The following is a 16,482-nucleotide window of genomic DNA, read 5'->3' on the forward strand; positions in this document are numbered from 1 at the left end:
ATTGATGCTTTTGAACTGTAGTGTTGGAGTCTTGAGAGTCCCTTGGACTGCAAGAAGATCCAACCAGTCAATCCTAAAAGAAATCAGTACTGAATATTCATTGGAGGACTGATGCTGAAGCTAAAACTCCAATACTTTGGCCAAAGTAAGTTCCAGGAGTTGGTGATGGACAGGGAAGCCTGGCGTGCTGCATGCAGTTCATGGGGTCGCAAAGAGTTGGACACAACTGAGCAAATGAACTCAACTGATGAGGACATTATTAAACGAAATAAGCAAGTCACAAAGGGACACCATAAGATTCTTCTTATACAAGGTCTCTAGAGTAGTCCAATCACAGAGACAGAAAGCAGAAGGGTGGCTGGCGTGGGCTGGGGAGACAAGGAATGGGGGGAGGGCTCCCATTTAAGGGTACAGAGTATCTGTTTCACAAGATGAATGAGTTCTGGAGTTTGGTGGTGATGATTCAGTTTAGTTCAGTCGCTCAGTCATGTCCAATTCTTTGCGACCCCATGAATCGCAGCATGCCAGGCCTGTCCATCACCAACTCCTGGAGTTCACCCAGACTCACGTCCATCGAGTCAGTGATGCCATCCAGCCATCTCATCCTCTGTTGTCCCCTTCTCCTCCTGCCCCCAATCCCTCCCAGCATCAGAGTCTTTTCCAATGAGTCAACTCTTCGCATGAGGTGGCCAAAGTACTGGAGTTTCAGCTTTAGCATCATTCCTTCCAAAGAACACCCAGGGCTGATCTCCTTCAGAATGGACTGGCAGTCCAAGGTGATGATTATTGAACCAAAAGAAAATGGATGGATGTGATGCCACTTAAAAAATGTTAAGATGGTTAATTTTATGTTACATTTTTGTTTGTTTGTTTGTTTACCACAATTAAAAATAAAACAAACACCAACACAACCAGGCTTCCACAGCTGGTTTTGACATTTGCGGCATAATCTTCCATCACTGAAGGTTTCTGGCTGGGAGGGGCATTCCTCAGTAGTGCCAGGTCCCCACCAGCCTCTGGCAGTTACGTGGGGCTGAAGGAGCTGCCCAGGGAGCTGGGCCACCGCTCCTCCCAGGGAGTCCTTTCCCAGAAACAGCTTCTGCAGCAGGAATGCCTGACTCACTTCCCTTCCTCGTGGAAATCAGACGAGAACTCTTTCACTGCCCTGAACAGGGTGGGTAATAAGATCTCAGGTTCCCTGAATAAGGAAGGGGGAAGAGCTGAAGTCAAGAGCCCAGGCCCCTAGGATCCTGGTGATGCAGCGTCACAGTTGAGGAAGACGGGCCCGGGGACTCCAAGGCCACTGCCTCCCCCAGGCGACTTTACCCCGAGGTCCCATAACAACAGCGCTTCCATGATCAAATGTTAAAAAAAAGTCACTCTATAAGGTTCTCACAGACTTGGTCCTCACCTCAAGGAGGTCACAGTTTATGACACACCATGGTGTGCACACGAGCTAAAACGTCCAGATGACACACTGGGACACGCGGTGTTTGATGGGCCGTGATGTACTGATAGCACGCGTGGTAGACGTTGAGGACGCACACATCTGGGGAGAACAGGCAACCAAGCCAGAGACCAGACAGACCAAGGATGAGTGGAAGAACGTGGGAGCATGGTCCAGGAGGTCAAGGCTGGACTGCCGTCGAGGGGGCGTCCGTCAGCAGCTGGCCATTCACGACCCTCCCTGCTCTGAAGCAGTCTCATGAACTGACCCAAGGCCCCATGTTTGATGAGGCAAGAAAAGAGAGATGGAAATGATCTCTCATTCTAACCGAACCTCAGGATAATATACAAGAATAGCAAATACTCTCACACTGCTTACTATGAGCTGTTAACACTTTATAGATACTAATTTATTTGAGGCTCAGAACCACAGGCACGGTCTTAGCCACTGATGGAGAAAGGAAGACATAAAAAGGCTAAGGAGCTTGCCCAAGATTTAAGAGCTAGAGAGTGTGAGACTTGGGCACTGTCCTTGCTCTTAACCATTATGCTATCCTGCTCCTCTGCAAGGAGAGAAGGACAGAGGCTGGTGGAAGGTCAACACGAGGTAGCGTGGCAGCTCTGCCCCCTCTTCTTTACGGGCAGAGGCAATAGGGCTTTTGGTTGAGACACACTCCCAGTCACATCAGCATGGGTGAAATGTCAACTCTTACAGCTCTTACTTACTAGCATGTGGCCTTGGGCATAATTAACCTCTCTGAGAAGAAGCCATTTACTGTACCTATAATTTATGCTGTCTAGTATATCTGTGAGGATTAAATGAAGCTCCTGGCATATACCCAATAGATAGAAGCTATTATTTGACCAGCTGAAGGCTCTCAAAACAAGCATCCGACATACAGTCACCATCTAATAAATTAATCAAAATACTGTAACAAAGTAATAAAGGCTGTACGTCTACAATGGGATGCAATAGTGAGTTCATAGCCACAGTGCTACAAATCTTCAAGGGCTCCTATACCACACTGTTTGGGGAGAGATTTGATCATTTCTCTTTAGTGTTCCCCTGGGACAGTTAAAAACCAAGACAAGACAAAAGAGACAAGTTTATAAGTTAGCAGAATGTTTTATTTAAAAAGAAAATGCAAGGGTTGAAGATGATTTTTAAAGCCACATTTTACAAAAGTCTTAGTTTGATTCTAACATTCCACAATTACTAAATCACCTATAGAAGATGGACAGCCTCCAATAACCAAAGAAAGAACATAATTGCACATCGCATCCCAAAGTGCAGAGAGAAACCATCTGATGAGGTTAACCTTTGGAACTGGAATGAGCACTGTGTTCCCCCTTAGAGTGGAGCCTGATCACAGGTACCTGGTCGGCCCATCCTCAGAGTGAATGGCTCTTTCTCAGTCACCAGACAGCCACCTTTGGACCCAGCACATTCTGAACTCACAATCAGGAATGTAACCACAGCACTTCACTGGTGGTCCAATGGTTAAGAATCTGCTTGCGGCTTCAGGGGACAAGAGTCTGATGCCCGGTCCAGGAAGAGTCCATGTGCCACCGGGCAACTAAGCCCGTTGTGCCACAATTACTGAAGTTCGCACCTAGAGCCTGGGAGCCACAACTAGAGAAGCCCGTGTACTGCAACTAGGAAAAAGCCTGTGTGCAGCAACAAAGACTCAGCACAGCCAAAAATAAAAATAAAGGAATAAAAATATTTTTAAAAAAGAACGTAAGCATAGCCGGCAGTACCGCCAGCACCTCACGGATGGACAGCTGCCAGGACCACTTCAAAGCAGGATCTAAGGGAAAGCAACACGTCAGATGAGCCCCATGTGGACACCCCACCCTGGTCAGCACGCAGGGATTCTCCTTCCTGGAGACAGACCTTATTTTTACAATGGGCTTTTCTATTTTCCTTGCAGACGGCTTCAACTGTAAGAACACAAACCAAACATTTGAAATAATGAGTCACCTACTGGCTTGAATCCGAAGCACCAGGTCAAATGCAGTTGAAGCCACGTCAGTGCCCGAAGCAACTCGACTGCAGCGAGCAGACGGATTTCTGCCGTCTGGAATCTGCACACTCTTTCTATCGTGATGGATGATGTCTCAGTAACGAGAGGCATGCCGAGCAGTCCTGGCCGTTCAGGATGGCATCAGGACAATCTATGGCATTCCTTCTCTCTGAAATTGTCTCTCTTACCTTAGAGGAGATTCCAGACAACAAAAAAACCAGAAAAGAAACTCAAAATCAAATAACATTATTTTTCCCTTAAAAAGCACCTCTGGGCAAGGATAGCCTGAAGGAAAGGTAGGTTTAAATTACCAGTCATGGTATTAATTAATAGCAATCTGGATTTGTGAATTTAAGCTAAATTTATTCTTAATTATATTAGATAATAAAGGTGAAACATTCCTTCATCACCTTTTTTTAATGGCATTCTCAATTCTCCAGCTATTCTGGGCTGAAGGAACAGGCCATGAGCATTATAATAAATTACAAGCAACTTCATATGACATCCAAATTATACACTGCTTTTCCTTCACTATCATTATAACGTCTACATTTAAAGGCATTTGAAATTGAATTGAAAAGATGCACAGCTATAAGATTACTTCCCAAGAGAGAAGGCTGGGATTCCAGGACTCACAGGCCAGCTTAAGATAATCTGCGTCTGTGCATTAGACGCCCAGTGGTGTCCAACTCTTTTTGACCCCGTGGACTGTAGGGCACCAGATTCCTCTGTCCATGGGATTCTCCAGGCAAGAACAATGGAGTGGGCTGCCATGCCCTTCTCCAGGGGATCTTCCCAACCCAGGGACTGAACCCAGGTCTCCCGCATTGCAGGCAGATTCTTTACCATCTGAGCCAGCAGGGAAGCTCTAGCTGGCATCATCTCACAGGAGGTGAGAAGCACTCAGAAGATGACCTCTCAGAGAGATTTAGATGCTGCTGAGTAAGAGAGCGAAGCATGCAGGCACGCAAGGAATGAGTGATTAACATTTGAATGAAGTAACCCTGGAAATGAGAAGTCTGAAGACTGTTTTTCATGAGTTTCACAGTGCCAGGTTTTCCATTACACACGAGTTGGTCTTATCTCTTCTAAAATATACCAGAAATGTAATCAAGAGAAACAGTAAAATCACTGATCTTCCTTGGGCAATCCTTGACAGTCTTATCTAATCACTCGGTACATAAAAATGTCCAGTATAGCCATGTCTCAACTGTCCAGAAGTCAGGCCCTCAAAGCCTGACTATTCAGACCTCAGCTAAGAATCCAAAGGAGAAAGAGCCTCTGAGCAGGAAAACACTCAGCTGGTCAACAAACCATATTCAGATGCTCAAGTGAAGTGAGGTGAGGTGAAAGTCTCTGAGTCGTGTCTGACTCTTTGTGACCCCATGGACTATACAGTCCATGGAATTCTCCAGGCCAGAATATGGGAGTGGGTAGCCGTTCCCTTCTCCAGGGGATCTTCCCAACCCAGGGATCGAACCCAGGTCTCCCGTATTGTGGGCAGATTCTTTACCAGCTAAGCCACCAGGGAAGCCCATATTCAGAGGCTGCTAGGGTATAATTTATAAATTAAGCATCCAGAAAAGACAAAGACCTCTTTTTCTGACAGTGCGGATAGTTTCTTCTGTTCAAGTTTCTGCCTTCTTCCCATTAAAACACAAAAATTGACTCTAAGTTGTCCATACTCCACAGTCTGTAAAACTCATATGAAAGCAAAATTCAAACATTTAAAAGGAAACTCAGTTTGTAAGTACTGAAATAAATAAATCACAAGGTATTGTCTAACATATTAAACATGATAACTGTCTAAGCAAAACAAGCTGCCAAGCCCAGTTCTCAGAATTACCGATGGGACTTGGAAAACTCAGACACTCCTGCAGCACCCTGGAAATGAGGTGGGCCTGGTATAGAGACAGAGATGCCCTTCCCATGTGTGGCTTTTCACTCCCTGAGTATCCTCGGGTACCTCACGTCTCTCCCCCGTGTTTCCTCAATTCTGAAACAGAAGCACTTTTGCTTCCAAATTATAATCTAGTTAGTTCTCTTCCAGCCCAACAGATATAATATTTTTCAATTTTCTCCCAAACTCAAGAGTTTTCCCCACTTTAGGAAATGTACATCTCTTGGTGTGGGACAGAAGTAAGGAAATGTTAGTTGCTCAGTCATGTCTGACTGTTTGTGACCCCATGGACTGTAGCCCACCAGGTTCCCCTGTCCATGGGATTCTCTAGGCACGAGTACTGGAGTGGGTTGCCATGTCCTGCCCCAGGGATGGATCCTAGGTCTCCTGCATTGGCGGGCAGATTCTTTACCATCTGAGCTACCAGGGAAGGAAGGAAGGATAGAGACAAGTGCATCAAGTGTGTATCTCAGAGGATACAGGTGACTGATTCAACAAGATGAAGGGATGTGTGTGGGAGAGTGAGGAACTGGCAGGGGAGACAAGGAAAGCTGCGGTCAGGAGTCTTGGAAACTCACAAAACTCTTAGACCCAATCTTTCCTCTCCTTCTCCCCTGCTTTGGAGGGATGGAACAAAAGAAGTTGGGAAGGAGAACTGAAGAGAGAACTGAAGTAGCCGACAATAAATAAGTTCAATATATTCCATGAACTTTTGTCAAAGGTACATTATGCTGTATTGCAGGCATAAGAAGGGGGTTTAAGTGAAAAGCAACACGGTCCCTGAACTTCAGGGGTTTGTAATAGACTTCTGTGGTTACCAGATTTCATGTGCATTAGTATCGCCAGACAAGCTTGCTGAAAATACAGATACTTGGGTTCTACCCACTCATCCCAAACATACTGAATCAGAATTTCTAGGAGGAAAAGTCTAGGAATGTTTTTGTTGCTCACCAAAAATGGACAACAAACACAATGCAAAGCAACTTTTGGATGATGCAGTTAAACCCATAGGCTCTTTCGGGCAACTCCAACTTAGTGCTAGAGAACAAACACAGGTTAAAACTAGGTTTCCCACAGTATGTCCAAGGTGCCCTGGTGAGCCAGAGTGAATTCACAGGAGGATGGAGGGGCATTTCAGTTTTTCAAAGAAAACACAGTAAGATGTTGGACACTGTAGAAGTGACTAGTTCAAGTTAATTCGCAGATTGTACTGTATTCCTTTTGATGACATTCCCTCTTTGTGAAATTGGCTGTTTGTTTTAACACTTGCTTTGCTTTGATAACAAGTATATCTGAAAATCAGTGGGTATAAAAAACAAGGGTAGCAGTGTCCATTTAATTGCAAGGTGTAGTGCCCAATAGGTGGTACATCCCACTAGTGAATGATGGTGGGTATTTAAGAAAGAATAAATTTAAAAATTTTATAAAGAGAAAAATATATATGGTTTTTCTAATTTATATGTATTACTTTCTTAAATGGCAACTAAGTTGTTAGGATATAAATACTTACTAGGTTGTTTGTACTTATCCACTAAATAAACAAAACTGCTAGGCATTTCTTTTGAAAACAAAACATTAATGAAAACATTAATTAAAAAGACACTTGAGGCACCATGAAGACAGACAATTTGGGAACTTCTGGGTGAAGGCAGCCTCACAATGCTCACAATGAGTTTATTTTCACGGCACAACAATTGAATCACTTGATCAAAACAGATCTATCTCACGTCGCATTCTGGTAGAGAAAGCTTTCTAGTGGAGTTCCACTAGAATAGTGCTCTCCTGAGTATTCTCAAGTGAGAACAAAAGATAGTCATGAATGTCTATCCACCATTTAACCAGTAATCTCATGAGGTATTTTATATTATATTTAAAATAATATTCCAAAGTAAAAAAAAAAAAACAAGAATCTCGTTTTCATGGTTAGCATTATTACATTTGTGCAAAGCCCTCAAACATGAAAAAAACTCACAAAAAAAATCTCACAATTCACAAAATTGGAACATGCAGTCATTTCAGTAACCAGCCTGTTACATAATCCAAGCAACAGGTCACAGGAAATGCCGCACTCCAACGGTTGGAGGCTCTGTCAGCCTGGCATCCTGATCTGTGGCTCCTTTCTGACACGGCCCTGCTCTTGTCCTCCCAAGGGTTATAGATACAGTTTTATTTTCTCAACTGCTTTGAGAAACTGATTTTATTTGAGACTTCCATGATTCCTACAGATTAAAAAAAGTGAAAGTGAAGTCGCTCAGCCATGTCTGACTCTTTGTGACCCCATGGACTGTAGCCTACCAGGCTCCTCCATCCATGAAATTTTCCAGGCAAGAGTACTGGAATGGGCTGCCATTTCCTTCTTCAGGGGATATTCCCGACCCAGAGATCGAACCTGGGGTTCCCACATTGCAGATGCTTTTACCATCTGGTAAGCTACCAGGGCCACCAGGGAAGCTAAAAAACTTCCCAAGATTAAATGTTAAGGAAAAACCCTCCTCATAGCAGGGAGAACTTATTAAGAAGCCGTATGCCTACACACAGGCTCTGTCTGCCAACCCAACAGTTAAATAAATAAGAAACATCAAGGCTTACTGCCTAGCTCTGGCATCTTGACTGCTTGTTAGTTGGCACAGAAAATGAGATGTCTTTCTGCACGTGTGACCACCTTAGCCTTTCTAATGCTTCTTAGTCCTTGAATCTGGGATTTTTCAAATTGTCTCCCAAATTATTGGCAGTTTCTGGAGTTCTATTTAGAAAATACCTGAGATGACAGAATCCTTGAAGTGACTACTCAAAAGTCAAATCTCTGCCTAAAAGAAAACATTAAGTGACCAAGCAAATCTTAATAGTGACTTTAAGCAATTAATTAGATTAATAATGAACAAGCAATGTACTCTTCAGAAAGAGATGCTTCCTAGGGAAACAGAGGAGAGAAAAAATACAGGCAGCTTTTTCCACATGTGAAAATTATTCTGAAAGACTATAAAGTTGAAAGCATTGCACTTAATAAATTTCCAAAGAGTTTGGAAAACTTCGAGGTAAGGTTTTTCACTTAAAATGAGGCTTTTCAAATAAAATTAGATATATATTCTTGTCAAATAAGCAAACTAGATACTAACTCTAACAGAAGCACTGTTACTTCACGTTTTTCTCCCAATATATGATCACACATCCAAGTTCAGAGTAAGAGTTCATCAGTAAGCCCTTCAGTTTGGGGTGACGGGTTAGGAAAAGAGAAATTAGAATTACAACCAAAGTCAACCAGTAACTTCTCTATTATGAGTTTCAAAAATCAAACCATAAAGCTTTCATAGAGACAAATGACTAATGAACGCAAGCAGACAATACACTTACTCCCTCAGAGAGCAATTACTAATAAAATACTAGGAACTTGGTAACTAAAGTCAATGTTCTGAGGAAATACTTCCCACAATGGAATATAAACTTAGCAGACAGCCAGGACCACATTCTATTTTGGCCAGTGTCTGAACTTAAATTAGCTGTTAAAAAAAGAAAAAAAAAATTAACTGAAACTCCTCAGACACCAAAAAGTAAAAGGCAACCCCAGCTAAATCTGCTGAACATTTGACCAGCATGTTTTGCCATTTGCCCGACCCCGCAGGCCGGGAGGGCACTCACGTCTGAGAGATCAAGAACAGCAGCAGGGAAGCCTCGGAGGAAAAACTGTGAAAACACAATTCAGTAGAACAGCTCCTACCATTTGGTCTGGTGATGAAAGGAGAGACGAGGTGTCAATGAGGATGATGGATACTTGGACCCTTGACTTCTTTGTGAGGGTGAGGTAACAGAACAAATGCCTTCTCTTGAGCGGGTGATTTGTTTTACCCTGAGATGTACTAGGCTGAGACGGGTCTATCACGGTTACAAAACAACCACGGAGAAGGCAGATTCCACAGCAGACAGTCCCGAGAGTGCAGAGTCGTGGATCACTCACTGAATTCCTCTGCTCAGGTTTGTATAGGAATTAAGACTCACCGTGAAGGGCCCTGGTGAGGGAGGCAGAACCCCAACAGAAAGATGTTAGTTCCTTAAGAACCAACAGAGAGGGGTTCCCTGGTGGCTCAATGGTTAAAAATCTGCCTGCCAATGCAGGAGGTGTGGGTTTGATCCCTGGCCTGGGAAGATCCCATATGCTAAGGAGCAACTAGGCCCACGCACCACAACTCTTGAGCCTGTGTTCCAGGGCCTGGAACCACAACTACTGAAGCTTGTGTGCCCTAGAGCCTGTTCTCTGCAACCAGAGAACCCACTGCAATGAGATGCCCATGCACCCCAACCAGAGAAAAACCCACGCAGCAACAAAGACCCAGCATGGCCAAAGAAACTAAACACCAACCAACAGAGAATGACTTAATCTAATGAGAGTATCAACATCTCTATGTGGCAAACATATACCACCGAAGAATTCAACAGGATTGTTGTTGTTGTTGAGTCACTAAGCTGGGTCTGACTCTTTGCAACCCCACGGACTGCAGCGCACCAGGCTTCCCTGTCCTTCACCATCTTCTGGAGGTTGCTCAGACTCACGTCCATTGAGTCCGTGACGCCATCCAACCATCTCATTCTCTATATTAGAAGAAAACAATACAAAAGCCTTCCAACCCCTCACACATATTCCTCAGGGTGAGGACCAACCCAGGACGAAATCCCTCGTGTTAGCTGCGTTCCCCCCATGGCCCTTGCTAGCTTGCTGGAGAAAGAAGAGAAGCCGTCACAGAAGAGGGGACAGAGGTCACTTTCCCAGCTTTCAGTCTCCTCATGCTAAAGCCGTTTTCCTCAGAGCTTCAGTTTCTCCATTGGTGAAAACGCAGGTGTAGAGAGACACACATCCCTAGTTAAACACCTCTGGACGAATGTAAATGTTGCGGCTGGACCCTCAGTGTGAAGGAGGAAATGGGTGGTGAGGTTTCACTCTCTTAAAACCAAAAAGCTGAAAACTGCTTCTAAAGAATTTATTCATGCAGAAAACACATTAGTTTAGACTCTTCCCCTCAAAACATTAATGAAATAAGGTACCATATTTAAAAGACATTCCACTAAAATCCAGAAAAGGAAGGTGTATCTGACACGCAGAAAGAAAGACAAATCATTGATCCAAAAATACATCCATGGTTGGAGGGGATGTTGAAGGCAATGAACAAGGGAAATGGAGTGGGGGGGAATAAATTAAGGCCCAAATGACACGGAGACTTAAAATTAGGTGGTTTTAAGGTATAAAGAATCCTATCAACATCACAAGACAGTGAAAGGTGCAACATTTTCTTACAACTTAAAATTCTTATCTGCCAGCTTCTCTAAAGACATTTTATTCGAGCTAAGAAAATACAGGATTAAAAGGAACTCAACCTTCTCAAATTCCCCATTTTTTCACCAAACAAAAAAGGATGGTACCAAAAAAGAGTGGTAAAAAGTTGGCTATATAGAGATGCTGATACTCCTATTAGATTCAGCCCTGCGGGGGGGTCAAAGCCACAAAGACCATTCACCGCCCGTTGTTCGTTCATGCACAAACCCAAGAATGGGGCACACCATGAGGACTCAGCCCAGGCAGCTGACATGGAGTTCAGTGAACACACCCAAGAAGAATCTGAGAGCCCAAGGACTCGGGGACCAACCTGCCTGTGCCCCATCAGCTCCACCCCAGGGTCGGCAGCCCCAGGCCCTCGGTCAGACACATCCCAGCGGCTCCCACTTGCTGAGCACTGAGGACAAGCCAGACCTCTGCCAGAGAGTCACTTCACACACATCACTTCATCTAAACCTCACCACCACCCACAAGGAGGTGGGTGTTAATACATGCAGCTTATGAAATGGAAACCCGAGGCTCAGAGGACGAGGTAACAGGTGAACCCACAGCCTGTGCTCTGAACCGCTACATCCAACTAATCACTAATCAGTCGGCAGCAGGCAAAGTCTCCATTCAAGGATCTGAAAACTCTCCTCTTACCGATTCGAAGGTTTCAAACCTCAGAGACAACTCCTTTCCCTCCAGTCATCTTTTTCTTTCTCATTACATCTCCTCAGAGGGTGCTTGAAGCAAATGGGAAGCCGCACGAGTCCACACCCTTTACCAGGAGGCGTTTCTCTTGGGGAAACATCCCTAAGAACAGACTCCAGTGGGAAAGCCAATCTGCTTAAAAATGTTTGCAGCAGAATTATTTATGCCAGCCTCAAACTGAAAAGGACTCCAGTGCCCTAATATGGGCTAGTGAAGCAGCTATGCCACACAAAAGGATGAAATACGGGCGAACCCTGAACAACTCGGGTTTGAAGTGCATGGGTCCACTTACATGTGGATGGTTTTCAGTGGTAAATACTACAGTATGACACGATCCCTGATTGGACGAATCTGCAAATATGGAGGAACCAGAGACAGAGAGGGCTGACTATCAACTATACTCAAATTCCCAATTGCATGGAGGACTGGTACCCCTACCTCCCTCATTGTTCAAGGGTCAATTTCTTACATGGGCTATTCAAAGTGAGCTGAATGTGGTCTGTGCACCTATACAGAATGTAAATTACAATAATGCTACATATTTAAAATACAACAGTACCTGCTCACTACTTCCAACCACAGAACAATCGCAGGTGAATAGAAGCTCAGAATCTAAATCAGAGACACACACGAGAGAATTCAACCTGTGGCAGTTTGGTGACTAGTGCCTATAACGCTGCTGAAGAGACACAAACTGTAGAAAGTCAAAGCAGAGACCAATAATAGATTGCTATGTGATCAAAGAAACCTGTACTCACGCCAACATCACATGTACACTCTGACCATTTAAATTAATATTTTAATTTGTTTTATTAAAATGAATCTCTGCTCTTGAAGGTTGGCTTCACAATAAGGCCAACAGGATCCCTGGGGAGAGAAATGAGGACTGAGGTTCTACATCAACGCTGTTCAGGACACATTCCTTCAATCCTTTTTGTTTATTCTATTCCCTGCACTTATGAACTCCCTGAATCCCTCTACTTAAACCATAGCACTAAACCACTAGGATTAAAGACATGGTGAATTTTCTCAAGAATGTACTTAACTTTACATCTGATCAATGTGTTTACAGATTCATACATTAGTAATTTGCTGAACAAACCTGTACAAAATAATGCATCTGAAAACTCATCTCTTCAAATGTCTTTTATCAGAAAATGTGATGGGAAGTTTCCATTATCTTTGGGGTAAGAAAAGCCTTTCCAGCCCCACTGCAGAACACAGCTTTGCCTGTGTTCATGGGCTTCTGAAGCCAGGTGACAGAAGCATTGGTTTGCCTAGGGTTTAAATTATGTTTTAGACATTATTAGAGAGAGGAGTTTAATGAAGTGTTTCAATGAACTGTTGATTAGCTGACAAAACGAGACATTCTACAGGACATCCAGGCAATCGATGCAACTTCAAAAGCGGGTGGCTATTAGGAGCAAGACATGCACTGATGTATCCCTCAGTATCCAAACAGGACAACATCTGTCTGAGAAACAGATGGCTCCAACCTGGGCATCAGCCATTCTAGGAACCTGTTTCATGGACCACTTCTCTATGGCACTAGCTGTCAATCATTCCTTCCACCGTCCTTCAAAGTACTCACCAGGATTTGCAGGATCTTTTATGTCACCATTACCACCACCATGACCACAATACCATCTAAACTGAATAGAATTCAAACGGGTCATCTTATGACATATCTGGCTTCTACGATGGGCAAAATCACTAGAAAAGGCAACCACTGTGCTCCTTTTTTAAAGCATCAATTTTAATTAAATCAATTTCAAGACTTTCTCCTTTGATCTGTCATAAATTTCACCCAGGTATCAAGATGCAACAACCTGCAGGTGGGTTATCTTTAATCAGCTCTACAATTTAGAATTCCCCAGAACTTCAAATAATCCAAGATCAATCATTTCTATGTAGTATTGTCAGTGGACAATATTAATTACCCTACATTTACGGTCTGGTTTGAGGCCCTTCCAAAGCTTTCACGTGTGCTATTTAACCCTCACCATCACCACATAAAGAGAAATTTCTCTAGTTAATGACATTTAAGAACACATTTCACAAAATTACCATCTTCAGTATGAGCTCTCATGAAAGAGGAGAAAAAAACATAAACAGGAAAAAGTCATCAGCAAAAAAGCCTGTCCTAAAATGCATGACTCCATTCAACTCAACAGGTATTTACCAAGTGCCCACAATGCCCTAGGCAACAAGCTCTCAAGTCAGGCTTCTTAAGCGAAAAAAAAATTTTTTTTTTTTTTGACAAAATCAAAAATTTAACAACCTTAAATATATCTCTAAACACTGAAAATCAACCAACCACCACAATAGAAACAGTTTCAAAGAACACCTAGTTTACGAAATCCAAAAGTACAGAGAGCACCAACTGAAAGATTTTATTTCACATTTGCTTGCTTTATGCCGAAGTGACCATCTGGTTTCAGATGCACATTCCTGGAAGAGGCATTGACTTTTTCCCACCACTAGGGACTAGGCCATGAATTACTGCACAGAGCTACTTCATGCACGAGACAGACGTTTATTAAACAGCAATGAAGCAGTAATTACCAAACGGTTCCCCAGTGGATCAAAGACTCGGTAATTAACTACCACTTACTGCACCAAGAGTGTGAGTTATTAAACAGCACTAGAGGAACGGTTTGGTAGTACCTTGGTGTCCTGAAAGATTCATTTTCATACAACTCACCATGAGCAGGCTTAGACACTGGGGCAATCCAGCTGTTTGCTGGAAAACAACATGAGCTGTCACAGAGTAGTCAATTTTAGCCCAGACCCCTGTCATTCAGTTAGATGGACGAGCAAGCACTTTATTCAGTGTGCCCCACTGCAAGTCCCCTGCATTCTGATTTGCCCTGCAGCCTGAGTACTGGGTATGAAAAGACAGCAGCCCCACTGAGTCTATCACAGACCCACAGCTTTTATGAATCTACACCCAAAGTTGTTGGGCATCTCCTTCCATAGGTTCATATCTTGCCACTCTGATGAGAAAGACCTTTAAAAATAAGTGATCATCTAATTACAAATAAAATTTGCCATATTTGCTCCAAAGACCTTCTCCAAAATGTCTTTTTTATACATCCAAGTTACTCCCTTCCTCTGGTTTCCCACCTCTCATTCCCAATTTATTCTAGACTAGCCTCTTTACTAGCCATCCCTGCCTTCCAGTTAGTGATTCCAGTCTTTTAAATCAAAATTCAGCATGAAAAGTCTAGCTCGTTTGAAAGGCTTTACCTAATGAGGAGACAAGACATTAAGGGCAAAAAACTCTCTCAAACCACTTTAAAACTCATCCGTTCAAATTCCAAATAAGGGTCCAACCAACCAAAGTTGGTATTGTTTTTTCCCTTAAGCTAAAAGGTACCTACACTTTGGTGTTGCAATAATCTCAACGGCCAAAGTCTGTGGTTTGTGGACCCAGATGAAGGGAGCATGTAATGAACTTCAAATGTTAAATCACTCTGGGCAGTAAAAGAACACACACCAAAAAAGCTTTTTAAGAAGATACATGATATCCCTATCATTAGATGAACTCAAGAAAGTGCAGGAGAAAGATAAGCAATTAATCAGTGAACTGGTAAAAAGTTTCAGGTGACACCAGGGGATGGACAAATGAGATCAAGGAGATAAAGTTCAAAGAGGCAGAACAACAGGTCATGAATCACACGGATCTGGGAAAACTCACGGTCGGAAAGGAAGGGAGAAAGCATTCTAGAAGAAACCAGAGCCGATCATGAATGCAGAGCTTCCTTAGCAGAAATGCCAGAATACTCCACCTGAAGATTATACCTCCAAATAAGAACTCAAGAGTTCCTTTTTAAAATCCCTACCAAATTACAAAATAGTATTTGTTATTTCTACTGTCAGTCCTTTTTGGCAAAGTTTTGGGAGTAACATGAAAATATGGAGCATGACAGGTTGTCCAAAATAAAGATTGGAAAAGGGCACTGTTTTAACTGCATAACCTCCACTGTAGAGACTACTTTATACGCAAGCCAAAGACATAACTGCATATGAAAATAATGTCAGGGAAAATGTACACTGGATATTCATTTTTGGTTTTTAACCACTGAGGCTACAAAATTAATCATTAATTTTCATCATACAAATCTCTCCTCAAATGGTTATCTCAAATAAATTTGCCAAGAAAAAAAAAAGTAGCTAAAAAGTTTGGGAAATGATGCAGTCATTTAATAAAATACATTAATGTACAACATTAAGGAAAGTCAGCAAGGACTTTCCTTCATTATGGGGTAATAAAGAATGGTTCAACCTTTCTGATGGTAGTCAGTTAACCCACATGAAAACCCAAAATACTCTGACTCAGCAGTTTTAATCCGTTTACCCTGTGAGACAGAGGATAGTACAAGGGTGTTTAATGGAGCACTATTCCTAACAGGGAAAATATTCTGTCTATAAGAGACTTAATAAATAAACCAGAGACATTCATTACACGGAATGTTCTTCAGATATTAAAAAGGAGGTGCCTAAATTTATTGACATGGCAAGACTACCACAATGTATTGTGAAGCAAAGAATGAAACAATGCCTATGATTTCATATATCTGAGGTTGTATGTATCTACGTGTAACAATCATAAAAAATATGGGCAATAATTATCTTGATAAGGTGAGTACTTGGCATGGTTTTCCCTGTACCTGTACCTTTATGTACTGTTTGAACTTTCTGCATTAAGCTTTAAAATAAAAAAAAAAAAACACCAAAACACACAACAGAAAAGAAACCAGAAAATTAAGCTTCTTCCATTGGGCCGGGGGAGGGGGGTGGTGGGTGAGAAAAAGTCATTAATATACAAAAAAAAGAATCTTTTCTCCTTGAGAGGGTAACAGTCACCCCTTTTTTACAGGATGAAAATTCACCGCCATACATCAGAAGTTCCTGAATGGACACAGCCTGACCTGCAGGCCCGGGAGTGTCTCCCTGACTTAGCAGCTCCAGCACTTCTGCAGTCATCGTCCCAGCCTGGCCTGGATCCCAGGCTGAGCACAGCAACCGCCGGTCAGCCCCACAAGCTCACCAGACCAGCCTCCTGGGCAGCACATGCCCACCTTGCTGTC

General features: G+C 42.8%; 1 protein-coding gene across 10 annotated transcripts in view; it reads right to left on the minus strand.

Moving 5' to 3' along the window:
• Positions 1–16,482, minus strand: part of LHFPL2 (LHFPL tetraspan subfamily member 2) — a 285,866-nt gene that overhangs the window by 120,909 nt on the left and 148,475 nt on the right. Inside the window, exon 7 of one of the 10 annotated variants that reach the window (XR_008698784.1) lies at positions 12,242–12,256. The exons of the other annotated variants lie outside the window; for them this stretch is intronic. The gene's annotated coding sequence lies outside the window, so the exon portion shown is untranslated. Of the gene's footprint in view, positions 1–12,241; positions 12,257–16,482 lie in introns of those variants that run through there. 10 annotated transcript variants of the gene reach the window in all.

Source organism: Bubalus kerabau, chromosome 10, assembly GCF_029407905.1.
Source record: "Bubalus kerabau isolate K-KA32 ecotype Philippines breed swamp buffalo chromosome 10, PCC_UOA_SB_1v2, whole genome shotgun sequence".
Lineage (NCBI taxonomy): Eukaryota > Metazoa > Chordata > Mammalia > Artiodactyla > Bovidae > Bubalus > Bubalus kerabau.